The 18,955-nt window shown below is 41.8% G+C and overlaps 1 long non-coding RNA gene across 1 annotated transcript in view; it reads right to left on the bottom strand.

Moving 5' to 3' along the window:
• Positions 1-3,773: 3,773 nt before the first annotated feature.
• Positions 3,774-18,955, bottom strand: part of LOC147035090 (uncharacterized) — a 243,267-nt gene continuing 228,085 nt past the window's right edge. The window contains exons 2-3 of the long non-coding RNA XR_015061301.1: positions 18,207-18,356; positions 3,774-6,119 (exon numbers count right to left, since the gene is read on the bottom strand). This is a non-coding gene — a long non-coding RNA (uncharacterized LOC147035090). The remainder of the gene's footprint in view (positions 6,120-18,206; positions 18,357-18,955) is intronic.

The following is an 18,955-nucleotide window of genomic DNA, read 5'->3' as shown; positions in this document are numbered from 1 at the left end:
GTGGGGAAGATTTACGTTCCAACAGGACAATGACCCCAAGCATACAGCCAAAACAACACTGGAATGGCTTCAGAACAAGAATGTGAAAGTCCTTGAGTGGCCCAAACAAAGCCCAGACTTGAATACCATTGAGGATCTGTGGAAAGACTTGAAGATTGCTGTTCACTGACACTCCCCATCCAACTTGACAGAGCTTGAGCAAATCTGATTTGGGGATAAACAAATCCCCAAATCCAGATGTGCAAAGCTGACACAGACATATCCAAGAATAATTTGAAAAAGTCAAGGGGAGTGAACAGTTCCTGAAGGCATTGTATATTTGTAAATATGTGAAACTAGTCTGTGTTATGCAGAGGGTCAGGGTTGGGATGGGGAGTGATCCGTGGATAACTGTCGTAAGCACAGCATGGTCCGTGTGTTTGGAGGAGGTGAGATTGCTATGTAACAGGGACCTGTCAGAGTCAGACGTTTGTTAAAATGTGATCCTGTGGAGGCTCTGCAGCACTGCATGAGATGACTCTGGATGCAGGGGCAGGCTTAATGGCAGAACTGAGCTGTTCAGGGAGTTAAGGTGTAAAACTATATGTGCGCTGAGGGTAGGCAATGTGCTCATCCTGCTTACAGGGGAATTCTTGCATTGCATTACTCCAAGCCCATCCCTCAATGTACTGCATTTAGAGCAAAGGGCAGTGGGCTCTTGACGGAGGAGTCCGAAGTGAAGGCCTCTGGGCCAGTAACTTTGAGCGGTTGTACCAGGCTGACCCACCAGCTGTTGAGTTGGATGTCAAGGGTGTCAATATTCGGATTGCTGACCCTCCAATGAACTGTGATCCTCGTTCATTTGTGGAAACACAGGCTGTGGTAAACCAATTGAAATGGGGGTAAAGCTCCTGGGATCTGTGGCATCCATGCTGAACTTATCAAGGCTGGTAGAAATGCTGCACTCATGTTGTTGCATGCAGTTATGTGCTCTGTTTGGAACACAGGCATCATCCCACCTGACTGGAAGAGGGGCTTGGTTGTCCCTCTCTGGAAAGGGAAGTGTAATCACCAGGACTGCAACAACTACCAAGGGGTGAAGCTGCTCTCAGTGCCGGGCAAGGTCTTTGTTCGGATAATTCTCGATAGGGTTCGCCACCATCTGCTTGAGCACCAGCGTCCAGAGCAGTCAGGCTTTATACCAAAGAGGTCAACGATTGACCGTATCCTTGCTCTTCGGGTCCTCATCAAACGCAAAAGAGAGTTTCGGCAGGGGCTGCTTTCAGCTTTTGTTGATCTCTGTAAAGCATTTCATTCAGTGCATCAGGATGCTGCTGGAGGATTCTCAGTCTTCATGGGGTGCCACCAAAACTGATCAATCTGATGTCTGACATATACTCTGGGACTGAGAGTACTGTGAGATATGGTGATACCTTCTTTGACTGATTTCCAGTTGTTACTGGAATTGTCAGGGATGTGTATTGGTCCCAGCACTTTTCAGCACTTGTATGGATTGGATTCTGGGGAGGATGTCAGAGAGATCAAGCTGTGGTGCATCCTTTGGGAATGTCAAGATCTCTGCCCTTGATTTCGCAGATGAAGCAGTCATCTTTGTGTAGACTGGATATTCTTTTTAGGACCCTCGAGGTGCTGAATCAGGAGTCAAAGCCACTGGAATTATGGGTTTTCTGGGTCAGAACTAAGATCCAGGCTTTCAATGACATATTGTATGCTGCCATCATGTCTGTACCTGTTTGTGGTCAGGATGTTGAGGTCAAGGAGAGATTCACTTCCCTTGGAAGTGATATTCATGTCTCTGTTGGCTGTGAGGCAGAGGTCAATAGACATATGTGTCAGACCTGGGGAGTCATGGATTCACTGGATCATGGTGTGTGGCGCTGTCAGTACCTGTGCAGGAGGACGAAAGTCTGAGTTTTCAGGTCCTTGGTGCTTCCAGTCTTGCTCTATGGATGTGAGACAGACCCTGACCAGGGACCTGAGACGAAGACTTAATTCCTTCGGTACCAGATCTCTTTGGAGAATCCTTGGCTGTTGCTGGTCAGACATTGAGTCCAATGAGTGGTTGCTAAGAGAAACTCAGATGAGAATTCTTACCTGTATAGTCCGTGAGCGTCACCTGCGGCTGTACGGACATGTTGCTCGTTTTCAAGAAGTGGATCATGGAGGAGTTTTACGAGGAGAGATTCATAGTGATTTTCTCTGAAGAAGTTGGGAATTTATCCAAGCTGCGATCACCCTGTTTTTGGAGAGGGGAAGGAGACACCTCACTTGGAGGAGGAGGAACATGGGCCGAAGAGACAGAGGAGAGACAGGAGAACTTGACATGCACAGAGTGAAAAGAAGCCGTTGGAGGCTTCACTTTTTTCAATCGTGATCTGTTTTATCTTTCGTCATCTTTGGACTCACTTTGTCATTGGCTCTCGATGTCTCTCACCTGGTTTCCAAATCTGACTGCATTGAGTCCTGCGTCCTCCCTGCGCATCGTAGACAAAGGGAAGTCTCACCTGCATTCTTATCTTGTTATTAAAGTGTGTTCTGTGGTGCCCATAGTGGGTTAGGTTCCGCATGTTATTTATTCTATACAAGTTTGCATGTGTCTTTTGAATCACTTGTATCATATCGTTTACGATAGTGTCTTGTCCACCTTCTTTTTTGTACTTTTCTGCACAAAAATGAACCCTTTAAAAGGTAAGAAAACGTTTTTGAACCATTTGCTTCCCGTGTGTGTGTGTGCTGTCGATCTAGGCTCATTTGAATGATCCTTGGGGAAGGGGAACGTCAGCAAAAAATAACTGAATGTAGTGCAACAAGCGACTGTTTGGCAATTTCGCGGAACACAAGGTCCCGGCACTGAGGCATACCATGTTAACAGGCACTCAGACGTGACAACATATATATATATATATATATATATATATATATATGCATGTATACATCCATACTGTCACATCAGAGGGGTACCACTAACACAGACCACTCTGAGCCGAAGGTGGAAGACCTCTGCGAATGATCGAAATGATGTTTACCAATTTTACTTCATTCTTGATTACCATTTACAATTCCCCAAGGATCGTTCAATCCATCCCAAAACTGGCAGTGAGTCATGTATGGGATGCAAAAAGACAATATTGTATACAAGTTGGGGGCACCCAATCAAGATTCGGTTGTTTTGACTTTAGTAAACCATCATGAGGATTGAGGTTTAGGAACTGTTGCAAAAATTAACCCAGGTGTGCAACTGAGCAATGTTCAGCCGAATGGTCTCATTTCCCTCTGAGATGAGTTGCTGCTCAGTCTCATGCTATCATTTATTTTCTTTGATTTTTAGACATCCACATACATACATACATACATACATACATACATACATACATACATACATAGATAATTTATTGTGGGAAGGAGAGGGGGTGGGGTTTGTTATGCCGATGACTTGACCCTGGATACCCACAGCACAAATGCTTTATTTGGTGGAGATTGGTTCATGGTGGTGAAATTGTATAGAAATCAAAGAAAAGTCTTCACACTGTGAGAAAAAAGCACACATACACACAATTGCAAAAGTCCATCCATCTCCTGCTGTGCGGAGGATGGGGTAAAAAAAAGGGGGGGGGCATGCTAATAAAGCCAACATTCCAAAAGAATGCAGAATCAATAAAATGGATATTACATTATAGGCATTTATGTACACATTGAAAGTGTATAAATTACTTGCAGGTGACATCTGAACTTGGAACCAAATAAAAGTTTCAACATTTTATAAAGTGTGGTGGAGTTTATAATGAAACATACTCTATTATATGTTTAAGATTGAGATATCAAATGACAATATCAAATAAAATACAATTTAATTGCAAAAGTATTAATAAAACTGCGACACATTATAACAATTTCAGCTCCAAAATAGATAAAACTACTCGTCTCTGCTTGGGGGATTAAAACGAAATTTGTCATTTCTCGAGTTGCAGAAATCATAGTTTCCAAGCATTAATGATTCAAAACATTAAAAATAAAAAGGTGAACATGCCTTCTCACATTTGTAATGTGATGATGACAGCAGGCAGGGCAGTCAGAAGGATGTGCTCCCACCTTTGAGCTGTCTAACCTGGTTTTGAATCCCGACACAGGTATAAACTGTCATGCTGGGGTTTCACAGGCAGGGTAATTCATCAATGGGTGTGTCATCCTTCAGACAGACGTTATACTGGCCGTCCCACCTGTCAGCATTATTGGTGGACGTTAAAGATCATATGGTATATTTCGCAAAATGTAGGCGAGTTATCATCGGCACTCTGAACAAATTATAGATTCCCATCCTAAATGACTGCTCGGATGGCAATGGCAAACCACCAAGCATAACCGGTGCCAAGAAACTGCTTCGAGTATGGTACATCTCACCATTAATGATGATAGTAATGATAATAATTTCATGCTCACTTGTCCTCATCACATCATAGATAACAATAATAATAATAATAATAATAATTATTATTATTATTGCATAACAAGTATCAGATGCTATTCAAATGCCCTTGCACATGTCCATGAATTGATAACGAATGTCATCCCTCAATCCGTAAAATAAAGAATAAGTATAAGTTTCTGTTGGATTTCTTTTTCTGAATGTTACTGCAGACACATGGAAGCAGCCAAGACTTATACAAACCAGCTGCTCAGCGACAGTGCCAGGGGCTAAACTGCAGGGATTAAGCCTCAATGTTTCAGCATTAGAGATGAGCACTTTCCTGCTGGGGGTTAACTCAGTATACCCAGATCGTGGATGGTTAGCCTCCGGAAAAAAAAAAAATCAAGCATTGCCCATCAAATGGAATATCTCACAAGGGTACAAAAAATAACCCAAACTGTGAGCTAGTGGGGAATGGGGACGAGACGAGAAGACTTCACGGAAACTCGCTGCACAACAGTTGCAAAAACAAGTCCACAAAGCTCAACAGCTGTGAAAAGTTAGGGGCATGGCATGAGAGCACGCTGGACGTAAGGCCTCCGTTCTGCTCACACCGGCGGGGCCTTCCCTCACCATTATTGTCCTTTTGCACCGTAGCGTTCATGCACACAAAACACAGCAAAACAGCGCCATGGTTTTTAGTGCTCACTCGTGCCTCTTGTAATGATTGCCAAAGTAATTCCCATTCAACTGTCACAAGTGAAGTTGCAATTAAACAATGTGAAATGGAAGTTCAAAAGCACATATTTTTTACAGCAATACCAATCACTTACTTTCGAGCTTCACTATACGGTCTGAGTGTGTGCTTGCCATGGGGGAGATGATGCTTGACTGTATTACGACGAACAAATAGCAACATTTAACCAGACTCGGTGACGTTAATGGTTCGAGCGTCCACTCTGAGTCTGAGTGGTGTCCTACTCGAAACCGACCCCTGGACGTGTCACACAAAAACACTTTAAAATGGTATGTGATGCTTCCTTGCTTGATGCCCAGACACCCAAAAAGAAAAGAGCAATGACAACCAACGAGAGGTTGGGAAACATTGCACAGGCTTGATGGGCCTCATGGCCTACTCCTGCATTGAATTTCTTTGCAAGGGAACTCACATTATTCAGCAACCGAAGCCGAGGGACAATACGGATGAAAAAGAAGCAAACAAAGGCAGTCGGGATCAAAATAAATGAGAAAGAAACACAAGGAAAGCCATCATGGGGTTGCGAGCAGGTTGTCGGGAATTATTACGAAACCCATGTCTTCGTCAGACGGGGAATGGGGAGGTTGGAGGAAGGTGAAGATGCTTCATTCCCAAACATGGTTTGTGCATTTATGGCAGCTGGAATTGAAAGTAGGTAGCCTCCTTCTCCGTATCGAAAACATATGTTCCTAAAGACACAGGGTCATTATAAGCTGCAACTGCCTAAAGAGGTAGCCTTGGAGCCAATTAATAAAGAAAACAAGGCTCTGTATGGCAAGGAACAAGAAAATTGACAAAACTCTCAAAAACAAACAGTGAAAACCCATTAGGCTTAACTCAAGATGAAAGTATAGCTTGTGACTGGAGTTTGAAATAAGGAGACTCATCTCTTGAGATGTGAGTGAAGCAAGTCTTTGGAAACCTTTGGCAATCTCACATGGCTCTGTTTACTGGTGTCTGCATGGCAGGGAAGAGATAGAGGCAGAAAGGAATAAACTAGCAAGAAACGCCAAGAGAGCATCAATGTTTTATGACCTCAGCTTCCAAAGCATCACTTTAGGGTTAGGAATTTTAAAAGCAGCATTTCAAGGTGCGTTTACCCAAGCACGGTACACTCATCTCATGGTGTATATGCTGGCACTCTCTATATGATCAGCTGCTAAAATAAATTGGAATTAAAAATATATATTTTACATCAATTAGTGCTTCTCAAATTGTGCCAGATCAGCTGATATGGAAGGCCGAGACTCTTTTTCCTGATGTAAAATTGAAGCTCATGGAAGAGTAAGACAACAGAGACTCGAGCGGTGTAATTCTGAGAATTAGGTAATGGCAAACAAGCGGGCATGACAAACTGAACGAACAGGAGCTGAGAGGAGGAGAAGGCCATCGGCATCATTTTAGAGGCCATGGTGGAGGGAGGGTGGGTAGTGGTTCAGGGGGATAGAAAAATCCTGAACTGCTGGTGAGGAAAAACAGAATTAGATTCACAGGTGGAAATGGAAGACTACTTGAGACGGTGGTGAGCTACCACCTTGAAACACTAGAGGAAAAGAGTGAGATTTCGACATACCACTGTGAAACAACTGGTATGGATGATTTGTGTGATGGTATAGTTTGTTTAAAACAAACAAAAATAATAATAATAATAATAATCACCGCATAACAGCAAGGGATGCGTTTTGAAAAAGTTTCAGTTTTTTAATGTAAATGTTTTAATTTGCTACAAGAAGTTAAAAAATATAAAGGGAACACACACACACACACACACACACACACACACACACACACACACACACACACACACACACACACACACACACACACACACACACACACACACACACACACACACACACACACACACACACACACACACACACACACACACACACACACCCACCTTCATGGATCAGGAGGAATGGAGAATGAACATAGATGATTGTGATGGAGATGCTGACTATATGATTAATCAAATCAGTCATGATAAAGAAACCACAAATGAGAAGGAAATAAGTTAGGAGAATCAATTAAATGTTCTGGTCACCGTGGCCGACCGGTCCGACTCCAATCTGTGATGATAAGTTATGGCAAAAAGAACATTTAATAAACATATTACAAGTGTCATTCTGCATCTAATCAGCAACTTGTTTTTCGATGAGAATAGTTTTTGATGCACTTACAAGTACGGATGGATTCACTTTGCTACCAAATAATGGTTTTATAAGAAATTGAGGAATTAACTTCAAACATAACAATCAATGGATGGGAACAACCAACTTTGAGAACAAATAGCCCAAGCAGGAGATTTGCTGTTTGTAAAGAAGGCCAATGAGTGAGTAGTATCAGTGTACTGATAAAAGGATAGAATAGCATTTGATAGGATGGGAGGGAAATAGAACAACAATAATCCCATAACGAATTGGATTATTTATTTATAAGTATGCAGCCTGTTTGGCTGCATCATTTTGGGGGGCAAGGCTGTGCCACTGATGCAATTCCCCAGCTACCAGCACGCTGGTACTCATTTTGCCGACCTCAGAAGGACGGCAGGCTCGGTCAACCCACCTGGTGTTAATTCAATGGTTGACAGGGCCTTGAACTCAAGACCCTAATATCTTAAGACAGCCACCCTAACCGTTAAGCCAACACCAGGCTTACAATTTGGATAAATGGAGTCAACAGCAACAATCAAGTGGCAAATGGAATAAATGGAGACAACAACAACAATCAAGTGGCAAATGGAATAAATGGAGACAACAACAACAATCAAGTGGCAAATGAAATAAATGGAGACAACAACAACAATCAAGTGGCAAATGAAATAAATGGAGACAACAACAACAATCAAGTGGCAAATGGAATAAATGGAGACAACAAACAATCCTGTGATGCATTCCGCTCGATGGAACTGCAAGCCAAGCAGTGATGTCATCCAGCATGGTGAACGCTTTGAGAAAATTCTACTTTTGACTGGGCCAAACAGAATAAAAATTGGAAGTAAGTTTAGATGGTGTTCGCAGAATTAGAAAACATTCTTCATTATGCCTACGGAGTTTGGTGAGACACAAAGTGGTGAGAGAGGAGATACTAAACCAGAAAGACAGTCATGTTATGTATATAAATAAATAATTGGCCCTCAGATAATGTTATTAAATGAAACGAGAATGAGATGTATTGAGGCAATGACTATTTTCAGTTTGAATGACAAATTTGTTTTCTGATTATTTATTTCTTTATTTCCCTCTTGGAGTGAGATACAAATTTGTTTCAGTTTAACTTATTCCATTCTTGAATCAATCAAACAACAAATACAAGAAACATACATCTTATTATGAGAACAATTGAGGAACCTCAATGAAAGCATGCCTTGTAAAATTTCAGGTCCATGTAACAATGGAATGCGATAAAAAATATGAAGTGACAGAAATAATGAAATATTGTGACAAAAGATACCGACACTGAGAATAATGAGGTTGACAAATTGAAGCTAAACATAAAAGAACACAAATGGGAGAGAGGGGTGTATGGAAGGAGGCAGGAATCAGCTGGTATCGATATCCATTAGCATCACAATATCACTCATGACTCATTTATTACCATTATTTACTAAATCAATTTGTGATATACCTCTCTATTTGCAAGGAAAGCCATGACTGACTCATTGATACTGAGTTATAACTCATATTTTCATCAGCATTATTATTATCATGTTATAGCATCTTCTTCAGTACGAATGATGTCGATTATGACAAATCATCATTCCCGACAATCAGATATCTTTTCAATTTCGCTGTAATTCTGTGTTCTCATCCAATCTCTGGTGTTGTCAATCCACATTCGTTTTGACATCCCCTTTCTTTTGCACACATCTATTCTGTCTTCCAAGGTGTGTTAATTAAGTCTCTCCACAAAACAACACCTCCAAATCATGTGATCAGCACACGCTCATTTCCTTTGAGTAATGGTGTTTATAAAGTAAGTGCCACCTTTATCGCCTCAAGAACATATTTCACCTCCGCCATCGAAGATGGATGGAGGTTACTGTTTTTACCCCTGTCTGTTTGTTTGTTTGTTTGTGAACAGTATTACGGAAAAACTCCTGGACGGATTTCGACGAAACTTGGTGGGGGGGGGGGGGTTAGGTATGGTCCAAGGATCATGCCATTAGATTTTGGACTTGGTCCAAAAAAAAAAACTTCGAAAATTTTGCAACTTTTTTCTTAAAAATTTCGATTTTATTTGAAAAATATTTGAATTTTTTTTTTTTTGCATTTCTATATGTTTTAAGTGATTTCCAACCCCCAAAAAAATTTGTTAGAGAAAAAAAAAAAAACATTTTGCAACTTTTTTCAAAAAAATTTCGATTTTATTTGAAAAATATTTGAATTTTTTTTTTTTTGCATTTCTATATGTTTTAAGTGATTTCCAACCCCCCCCCCCAAAAAATGTGTTAGAGAAAAAAAAAACATTTTGCAACTTTTTTTTCAAAAAAATTTCGATTTTTTTTGGCATTTCTACATGCGTGTCGATCTCGTTTAGTTTATTCAATCGTGGTTCAGTAGAGTCTGATCCGTTTTGACCTACAATGAATAGGATATCAGGTTCACTTAAGAGACACAGCAGTATTGGCGGCGGAGGTTTTGCACTCCAGCGAGTGCTCCCCCTCTAGTTGTTGGGTGCTTTGCAAAGACAACGGCAATAAAACCAATGTTAAACGACAATGGCAATCAAAGCGTGCATACCTCGACCAGGCTGAACAGTTTACGTTTTGTATCCCACGCATAGGCCGGATTTGCATCCCTCAGACCATTCGTCCTTGTCCACACCAAAATCAGATCAGCTTGTTCTTGCCATCTATCCAAATCATTCACCAAGTTTCATTCCAATCCGTCCACAACTTTTTGAGATATTGTGCTATATATCAGTTTACCCTTTCTCTCAATGGTTAAGAATCACCAAAAAAAATTATCAGATCCAGATCCTAATTCAAATCTTCACCAAAATCTAATCAATTCGTCCTTGTCACACACTAAACCTGTCCACTAAATTTCATCCAAATTCATCCCTAACCTTTTGTGATATCCTGCTCAGAAACAGACAGACAGACAGGAGTGAGAACATAACCTGTGTCCACCTTCGGTGATGGAGATAAATACAGAATGAACTGGAACGCACTCGGTAGAGCTCATACCTCCGCAAGGCTGAACAGTTTACATTTTGTACACCACCGATAGGTCGGATCTAAATACACACCTTAACCAAAATCAAATCAGCTTGTTTTTGTCACCGATCAAACTCATCCACCATGTTTTGTCATAACTTGTCCACAACTTTTTCAAACATCATGTGATACATGGGTTTTGGCCCCATCTCTCAATGGTGAAGAATTACTTGTAAAATTTAAATAATTATCACATCCATATCCGTTTTCGGATCTACACCAAAATTGGATTGATTTGTTCTGGTCACATGCAACCTCTCCGCCAAGTTTCATCCGAATCCGTTCATAACTTTTTGAGATATTGTGCTGCTTGTCGTTTTTGGCCCTTGCTCTCAATGGTGAAGAACCACTGAAAAAAATTAATGGATCTGGATCTTCACTCAAATGTAATTAATTCTTCCTTGTCACACACCCAAACTGCCCACCAGGTTTCGCCTGAATCTGCCCCCAGCTTTTTGAGGTACCCTGCCCACAGACAAAGACAGACAGGGGTGAAAACATCACCTCCGTCCATCTTTGGTGGCGGAGATAATAACGTGTCATGCTTGTGAAGGTGAGTGTCGATCGGCAGACAGGTAGAACAATGGGGAAAATCAACAGAACGTTGATGGAGGTATGCTAACCACTTTGGGACACAAGGAGTAGCTGACATTCCAGCCATTAACCCTTTGTCGCAGGCAAAAGTAACGCCCAGAAAGTCAGCTTCTTGTTACTTCCCACAGTGGTTGGGAGACGACAGTCAACATGTTGTTGATTCATCCAACGTAACAATGGATTTATTTTTCTTAATATGGCATCCTTTGAAAATGTGCAACTCTTACAGGCATCAGTTAAAGTAGAATATATAGCAACAGACCAGCTAGTTTTAATGGTTAAGATTAGAATCCTCATCACATTCTTTTTTGGTGCAAAATTATTTTTGCTTGAATGGTAGTTCTTTGAATCCTGCGGTGCCCGATCATCTTCCGTTATCCAAACTGTCTCGGTACTTTATATTTTTGACCTGCTCCACTTGTTTGCCATTAAATTAATTTTGTAACTATTTTTTTATTTTGCAATTTTACAATTTTACACATTTCTTCAATATGCCTAAAATGGGAGAAACATTCTTTTTCGAGATGGAAAGGAAAACATTCTTCCTACAAACCACACAATATCACATGCAAGTTCGGGTCTCACTGTACGTCACTTTGCAGTTTCAAAGTTCAGCTCAGGCCTAACTCTTAGATGTAAAAATTTTTTTTTCAAATCACAAGGAATTTACACTCAAGAGAATATTCAGAAGCAAGGTACAGCTATGTAGGTTGAATGTGGGATCAATGGAGGGGAGAGGAGTCCAGGTGGTGGAGATGATGCAGAGAAGGAGGTTAGAGGTGTTGTGTGTGTGTAGGAGACCAGATGGCAAGGAGACAGGGTGAGGAAGTTCGCAGGAGTGTACAAGCTGTTGCATGTGGGAGGGGATGGAAGGAGTAATGGCGTGGGAATAATAGTATCGGAAGAGATCAGCAAGGCGGTGGTCAGAGTGGAAAGATGGGAGGGACGGACAGTTAAGGCATGGTTAGTAATACAGAGGCAAATGGTGTGTGTTATGTCGATATATGGGCCAAAAACAGAAAGAACTGAGGCAGAGAATCAGGAGATCAGGGACACACTGGAGAGGATGATGGGAATGGTTGAGCTGGAGGTGATGCTGTACATTGTGGGGGACTTCAATACATATGTGGGAGTAGCAAAACTGGTGAAGAGGAATGTGTTGGTAAATTTCGTTGGGGAACGAGGAACAAAGAGGGTCAAGACCTGGTGGAGCTGATGACAAGGAATGAGATGGCTATAGGTTGTTCATTTTTTTCAGAAGCAGGACAGTCACAAAATTACTTGCAGGAGTGGACAGCATAGAACTGATGGAGTTGGATTGTTTTTTTGTTTTTGTTTTTTTTTGTATAACTTGGTCGAGGCTGTATGAGAGCTAACACACAACTCACAGCAAGGAGGCATGAGACAAGAGGGGCGGGAGTGGAAGGGACAAGACAGTGGGGAACAGACACATGAGGTGATCTGCGGAAGGGAGAGGGATGGGGTGTGGTACATGGGGTATACAAAATGGACATTACAGGGACTTTCAGGAAGGAAAGCAGGGGAATTGAAGGAAGTGGGCATGGGTGGATTATCGGGGGTAGAAAAGATCGGGGATTTGGATGGGCGATGATAAGAGGTGGTGGTGAACAGCTGTTTTGAAAGCCTGGAGGGAAGAATGGGAAAGAATAGAGTGAGGAAGTTTATTCCAAAGGCGGAAAAAAGAGGAATGAAAGAGTGAAGATGAGCAGTGATTCGTGATTTTGGTAGTTTTACCAGAAGGGGGTTGTTGGCGGACCTTGAGCGCCCTGTGGAAATGTGGTGGGGACAAATCGCAGAGAGAGCAGGGGGGGCAAGGCTGGAGAGGAGTCGGTAGAAGACAGAAAGACCACCGACCAACCTACAGTGATTGAGTGAGAGGCCCAAAGACTCAGCTTCATTGCGGGAGATGCCGATGATCTTAAATGCCCTGGTTTCGACAGCGTGAAGCCGAGAAAGGTGGGAGGCAGGAGCACCAGCCCAGAGGGGAGAGCAGTACTCCATCAGGCTAGGGACAAAAGCTTTGTAATTGGTCAGGCGCTCAAGAGGGCCGAGGAAGAACTTTGCACGACGGAGGATTCCCAGTCGGCGACTGGCTTTTGAGGCGAGGTTGGAAATGTGACTTTCCCAGGAAAAGTCATGGCAGATAGTGAGACCCAGAAGCTGGAAAGAAAAGACTTCTTCCAGAGGATTGTTGTGAAAGTGGATGGGGGGGGTTTCTAAACGGTCCTTTCGAAGAGACATAGTGAGAGTGTGAGATTTGTCTGGATTGAAAGACATGTTCCACGTGTTGGACCAGTTTGTGATTTTATCCAGATCTGCAGTGAGCGAAGAAGCTGCTGCTTGCCGGTCTGAGGGATGACAGATGGTACGGCAGAGGGTGGAGTCATCGGCAAAGAGAAATAGAGGATTTTCCAGAGAGTCCGAGAGATCATTGATGAAAACCAGAAAAAGAACAGGGCCCAGAACGCTACCTTGAGGAACTCCAGCCTGCACAGGAAGAGGGGATGAAAGAACTCCATTTAGGCCACACGTTGACTGCGACAGGAGAGGAAGTCTGCGAGCCATGAGTGGAGATGGCCTTGAATACCATGGGAAGAGAGTTTGGTGAGTAGGACAGGGTGCCAGACTGTGTCAAAAGCACGTGATATGTCCAGGGATACGGCTCAGATTTCCTGTCTGGCATTGAGGACCTCCATCCATTGTTGGGAGAGCAGAAGCAGCATATCCAGGGTAGAGTGACCTTGTCTGAAACCAAATTGATGATTGGAAATCATGAGCTGGATTGGTTGGTCGTTCGGAACCTCAACAGTTGTTTAGGATCAAGGACTGTAAGGCAGTGGTGGCAGAGCGTGTCACTGCCCAGCATAGGTCTGTGGTGTTTGTTGTATGCATGAAGAAAAGGAGGGAAGTTAAGAGCAGGGGTCAGAGGATGATAAGGTGGGGGGAAATGCAGAGAAAATGTTACAATAGAGTGCAAGGAGAGGATGAGGGCCAAATATGAGGAACTTATCAGTGAAGCTGAAGGTTTAAAGGGGAGGTGGAATAAGTACGGAGAGGCATATAGGGGGAATTGAATAGTTTTGTGTGGAAAGCGATGGTAATTGGTGAAAATATGGAGCTTTGGAAGAGGATAGAGAAGATCAAGGATTGAGAGGGACAACTGGATGTGGGGTTGCTGCACCTGTATAGGCAAAATAAGAAAGCAACAAGAAGAGCTGTGGATAAGGTGAGGAATGATATGGAAAAGGAGGTGTACAACAAGTTGGAAGAGAATGTTGGGAAGAAGACAAAATTTGGCTTGGGACAGGGATGAGGACAGCAAGAACATGAATAGAGGGGGGGGGGGTTGGTGATTAAGGATGGTGGTGGTAGGCTAGTGACAGAGAGGGGGCAGTAGTGAAGGCGTGGGAAGAATATTTCAAGGTGCTGTTGAACCGGAGAAGAAGCAACAGCAAGCTGGAGCTTCCGTGCTACTTCGAGGGGAAAGTGAAGTTCATGGAGATGATTGAGGAGAAGGTGCATTCAAGCATTGAGGAGGTGCACGATGACAGCATTAAAGAGGATGAAGAAGGAAAGAGTGCCAGGCATTGATGATGTGTGTACAGAGATGTTAATCGCAGTTGGAGAAGTCAGAGTCAGTTGGACAAAGAGGGTGGTTAATGTACGGGTATGTGTATGTTGTGTATATATGCATGTACGAGAGAGGCTTTGATTCTGTATGAGTGGAGGAGAGGGCTAATTGAGCTGATAGGGAAGAGGAAGGGTGATGCTCAAGATCCAGGGAGGTAGAGAGACATTACTATACTAAGTCATGTCATGAAGGTAATCGAGAGGAATCTGGATGGGAGCATAAATAAAGTGTGGAGATAGAGAGTGGTGAAGAGCAATAAGGGTTTATAAAGGTTAGGGGGTGAAAGATAGGATGTTCACACTGAAACTGCTGGTGGAAAAGAGGTTGGAGGTGCAAGGTGAATTGGCATTTGGATTTGTTTTAACTGGAGAAGTTCTAGGACACTGTCCCTGGAGAGATGGCAATGGAAACACACTTGGTTGGGAGTGCTGGAAGCAGAATTTAGGACCGTGGAAGGGATGTACAAGGGGACAAACAGAAGAGTTTTGGTTGGTCTTGGGATAATGGGAGAGTTCAGCGTGAACATTGGTTTGAGGCAGGGAAACTCTCTCAGCCCACTCTTGTTTATCATGGTGATGAATCTGGGAAGCAGGAGGGTAAAAATGAAAGATATTCTGGGGAGAATGTCACTTACAGATGATCTGGTTGGTGTGGCACGGAGTAAGCGGGAGATGCAGGAAGTACTGGGGGAGTGGAAATATATATATATATATATATATATATATATATATATATATATATATATATATATATATATATATATATATATATATATATATATATATATATATATATATATATATATATATATATATATTCGGGAAGCATGGACTGGAGATGAGTACGGAGAAGACAGAGGTGATGCGCGTCAGGCAGCAGAGAAAATAAATTAATATCACGTTAGAGGAGAATGCGATCAGACAGGGAAATAGCTTTGAGTATCTGGGGAGAATAGGTGCAGCGAACTGTGACCACAGAGGTGAAGAGTGAAGAGAACAGTGATCGCAGAGGAGTGGTGGAGGATTCAGGTGGGTTTATATGCATGGATCAGGGTGGAGGGATTGCTGATAGACAGAAAAATATCAAGGAAATTGAAAGGGAAGGTTCTGGTATGCTGTGTAATGCTGGACTATCTTTACTGTCTGGAAACGATGTCACTGACATCGATGTCACTCCATCCTCTGGAGAGACAACAACAGAGCTTGCAGGTCTGCTACAACAGCTACATCAGGAGTATTGCAGAAGTAAAGATGGTGGATAGGAGGATGGATGAACTGAGGAAGGAGATTGGTGTGCAAATGAGTTTGGTGGAGAGATTGCTGTAAAGCTGGCTGAAGTGGGCTGGACACTTGGTGAGGATGGGGGGAAGAGAGAATGCCAAAGAGGGTAGATAGATTGAAGGAGAAAGGGAGGAGGAAAAGAGGTTAGGGTTGAGATGGGAAGATTGTGTGATAAGGGATATCAATAAGGTAGGGGTGGTTGGAGATTGGAGGGTGTTTGTTGGGGACAGAGAGATGTGGAGTAGTATCATGGGCATGGCAGGGCAGAAGATTGGTACCATCGGAACTCACCTCTTATAAAGGGAAGAGAAGTAGAAGAAGCATATCGTTGTAATCAAAATAAAGACTAATTACTGCACCATAGTCCCAAGAAGGAAGCCAGAGATAACAATACACACATATATAAACACACAGGCACACACACACACACACACACACACACACACACACACACACACACACACACACACACACACACACACACACACACACACACACACACACACATATTATGTACTGGTAAGTACTTACAAAAGCTATTGCATTTGAAGTTATAACCTTAACTTATAAGCAATTGACTGATTTACCAACCACGCAGAGCATCAGCTGGGCACCATTATTCATCGAGGTTTCGATCCTTTCAGCCCAGAACCTCTCCAAACAGCGGATCCACAACCCCAGTTGCAGGTCCATATCAGTAGATTACTCAACATCAATGGACCACAACCTCGAAGTTGTACCCAGACAGTCAGTCACCACAGCAATGCAATATCCTTATACAAACTTATTTAATGATTACTTTTATTTAAAGTATGACTACATAGACTCAAACTATTATTCACATATTCAAACTGTCATTAACAACTGATTTTAAGATGCTGTGCTGTGGATCTTTACAACCACCAATAAATTATTATAATGCTTATTCATAATATATTATCTATAATGCTTATTCATAAAGCAATATTTAACATAATTTATAATTATTGTAAATATTGCTTTGATTAAAAATGAGTTAATTAATTTTATGGAATATTTTCACAAACTCATACTGTATATATGCCTGGTGTTGGCTTAATGGTTGGGGTGGTGGGTTTGGGATCCCAGGATCCTGAGTTCAAATCCCTCTTGGATGTTGAATTAATACCAGGTGGGGTTAACTCGACCTGTGATCCTTCTGAGGCCGGCAAAATGAGTGCCAGCTTGCTGGTATCCTGTGTCTGAGTGGCGACCCATCCAGGATTGTGCCCAATAGCCAAGGAGACTGCTTCGGCAGCACCAACGCTCTGCACAGAGTATGGTCCGAATGGATGGACACTGTGTGTCGCTCAATTTATGCTTTCTCGAAAAGAAAGTGTTCTATATCATTCTATAAATCATCTTGAGACTACACAACTGATATATCATCCCTTAATAATAATAATAATAATAATAATAATAATAATAATAATAAAAACAATAATAATACTATTCCTTTCATGCTGTAAAAGCACATATGGCTGCTGAGGCAGTTTCATTGGCATGGAGTACAGTCATGGATGGGTCACCTCTTCAATGCAGGTTACACCAAATGGTTATTACCCCAGTACATTGGAACTCATTTTGCCGACCTCAGAAGGATGACAGGCTGAGTCAACCCCACCTGCTGTTAATTCAACAGTCGACAGGGGCCCAAACTCAGGACCCTAAGGTCCCAAGTCAGTCACCTTTACCACTAAGCCAACACCAGGTTTATACATCATCCCTTAGCAGAATATAATTCCGAGAAAAGAAAATCAGTGCAACCCAATAACAAATCAAATCAACAGTTATTGCAATTTTAGGGTCATTCAAAGATCTCTGGTAATGAGATGTAATTGTACAAGATAAGCCAACATCTGTTTTTACTTTTTTTGAATAAACAATTTCTCATATGTGTTCAGGCAAAATAATTGCTATGGATTGGAAATTCTAAAAAAAAACATTTATTTATCTGGAATGATATATCTCATTTGTAAAACATTCAGAAAATTCAACAAATCTTTCTCCATAACCACAATCTAAATCTTCACACAAGATATGGTGACACTAAAAGGAAACGCACTGGAATCAAGTATGAAATATCAACAAGAAGGGTGTGAAGCAAATTTTGATCAGCCTGCAGGGAAGAAAAACTTTTTCCATCGAAAATATTTTTCTTTAGATTGAGATTTTATCACTTTGAGTGCTGAGATGAAAAGCATCTTGGGTAAAGCACTGCAGTGCCACAAACATAACAATAACAAAAATACAACTGAAAAGCAAAAGTTTGAGACCTTGTAATCATTTCTTCCATCTGGTAGATATTTTCTGGCAGTGCTTTGAGTCGTGGGTTGCTGGAATAATGAGCTCAAATTCAAACTCTGCTTCCCTTGTGATTCCTTGGCAGCCTACTGAGCTGATCTGCCTTGCAGGACCAGGATTGCCTTAGAAAGCATCAGGAGAGGAGAGGCCAAGAAAAGGAACAACAGGAACAATCTTTAAGTCAGTGAAATTGCATCATCTCTTTCAAAACTCCAGTCTCACCATATCCTGAGGATTTCTATGGTTTCAAAAGAGATACATGAACAACATAGTTCACCAACAGATGGAATATCTTATTGCACATGCATTTCACTATGTATCACCTCGAAATAACATGGTGGAGAATCAATGGTTACAATATTTCTTTTATTTCTACCTCTGGCATTTCCTTCAATGCTCCATTTCCCTCAATTTTGTTGGCATCTAATGTTTTTGCCACATTTATTTTCATTCAGTTGATTCACTCGATATTTTTCCAGGTTTTAAATGATGATATAAACAGAGTGCATTCCCTTCACCCTTCATATTCCCTTCATTGATGGCTTTCACCCTCCTACTTCACCATGAACAAACCCGTTATCTTATTCCTTAAATTAACGCTTAATTGGATGTTACAAATGAGGACAGATTTGGTTTAATGCAAACTTGGATCCATTTTTGCTGTTGCAATATAAACACTGCAAATATTTTCATATTTTATGATGAGCACCTCATGACCTAT

This window comes from Eptatretus burgeri, chromosome 1, assembly GCF_056783735.1.
Source record: "Eptatretus burgeri isolate ZD-2024b chromosome 1, Ebu_testis_v1, whole genome shotgun sequence".
Taxonomy (NCBI): Eukaryota; Metazoa; Chordata; class Myxini; order Myxiniformes; family Myxinidae; genus Eptatretus; species Eptatretus burgeri.
Note: the sequence above shows the minus strand (reverse complement) of the source record. Positions and strands in the feature narration are given on the sequence as shown.